We start from the raw sequence: 2,362 nt of genomic DNA on the forward strand, positions 1-2,362 counted from the left end.
CGGTTCAAACTGATCTTGCAGTCCAGTACATTAACCTGCAGCACCTACCATCAAAACAAAATAAAAGATTTACAACTGGCCCAAAAGATATTTCAAGCATTCCATTACCTTGGGGAAATACATAAACTTTTCACCATATAGAATAAAATTAAAAGGATCCTAGAACTGTAACCTTTAATAATTTTGACTGGAAAATTACTGAGTGATTTACTGTTGTTACTAATCCTCTTTAAGTTTTTGTATCAGAAACTAATCATTTCACAAAGAGCCTAAAATACCCATTCCCATGACTCATAGTAATAGAAGAATAAATAATATTAAAAGAAGCAAACTCACTTAAATACACAGAATGTTATGTTGTGCAAATATTCTGCACTAAAAATGGGGGTTTAGAAATCACATAAAACCCTTGCCTTACAATTTATGACTTTATGCACCATTCTTTTCCAACAATTCTTAAAATGTCATCTTGTTCACAGCAATATCATTCTCATAAATAAAATGACAAGAAACTTGTTTCTGAAAGTGTCATCTTTTAACACTTACCAAGAACAGAAGGTTGTAAAAAAAATAAAATTTACCCTTACATAAGTGGGGATGTTTGATATTCAGAATTGTAGAATTAAGCAAAAAGATCCCTGAGGAAATTTTTAGAAATTGTAATGTATATCTTGTTTGGATGACTTTTAGTTCAGATTTATAAGATCATTAAAACACTTCTTATTAACTTGCCATTCTCAAAGGTACAAGAGTAGAAACAGCTATTACTTACTTAATGAGGTACTTGGGGTTCTGCGGTTTAATAGTGACAGTTGCCATTACATATGGGCAAGAATGTAGAGTATCAGTATTTCATATTATTAAGTGTAAAAGTGATACGTAATGAATGCAGAATGTTGCCCTTTTCTGAATGACTGTGGTATCTCTAAGCCATGGATCATGTATTTTTTAAAATTCAACATCTTTAAGTGTTTTATCATGGCATGGGTTGAAAAGGGACCTAGGAAACTATTTGAAACAATGAAAGACGAGATCATATATTTTCTGAGCATAAGTTACTAAGCTGATTGAGTATTAAGTCTTGGTTCAAAAAGTATGCTCAATATTAGATTGCAAATTCCTTGTGGGTGGATGATTTGTAATCCTCAAAACACCTGGCACATTTTCTCACATAGTTAAATACCCATTGCATTTAACAGTTTTATAAAGTCTCACAAGAACAATATTTGAATGCCATATTAAGGATTCATTTTTAAAGGTCATTGTGATCATTTGCATTGTGTATTCAAATCACTGAAACTTAATGCATGGAGTTCAAGACAGGACCACATTTTATTGAATTCCAAGTTTCAGTGGAATAGAAATTCATTGATATATATAATCAATCTAGGCTGACTACACACAATACTTTCATTCTGGGTAAACCCTTCACAGGTATAATTTTAACATTATTTCTGAGAGCAGCTTTGTGGGAAGATACGAGATAACAGAATCTAGAGGTCTTGGCAATTTAAGCTTAAATGCCCATCCTCTCTCCTCTCTTCACAGAGATATCAGGATGGCAGATGTCACCATAGGATATAAGAGAACTGCATAGGAAGTTATGTTAGTGATCTTATTGTAGCATTCACGATCTATATGTTTTTGGATGTAGGGGGACAGATCAGAAATTGAAGATTTTTTAAAGCATATCATTGTATTTCATATGAATCCTTATTGAATCTCTTCTTGAGGTTGGCACAACACTACTATGATATTAGTAATTGATTAATCCATGTTAAGTATATGTAGGCACCCTGGTGCTGAGTGGCTAAAATTGCTTGGCTTCTAACCAAAAGTACAGTGATTTGATCCATGTGAGAAAGATGTAGCAATCAACTTCTTTAAAGATTTATAGCCTTGAAAACCCTGTATGGTAGCTATGAGTCAGAATCAACTTGACAGCAATGAGTTTTCATTCTAATCAATTAGCTTGCCCTTGTGGTTCATTGTATACAAATAACTTGAATATATTTACTAACTTTACCTATTACTAAGTGAAGTTGAGTGGGATCTGACACATGGTGATCCCATGTATCATAGAGTACAATTGACTCATATAGTTTTCTTGGCTACATTGTAAAAAAGATCACCAGGTTTCACTTCCATCAGAGTGCTAGATTGTTGTTGTTAAGTTGTTAAGTGTTGCTGAGTCAGTTCCAACACATAATGACCCTGTATAGAGTTTCAGAGGAGTGGATGGTGAGCTTGAACTGCCAACCTTGTAGTTCAAACTGGCTTTGCAGTCCAGCATATTAACCCACAGCATCACACTGGAACTGTGGTATGTCAGATAGATGGATTTAAATGACCAACATTTAGG

This window comes from Chrysochloris asiatica, unplaced genomic scaffold, assembly GCF_000296735.1.
Source record: "Chrysochloris asiatica unplaced genomic scaffold, ChrAsi1.0 scaffold00421, whole genome shotgun sequence".
In the NCBI taxonomy this organism is placed as follows: Eukaryota; Metazoa; Chordata; class Mammalia; order Afrosoricida; family Chrysochloridae; genus Chrysochloris; species Chrysochloris asiatica.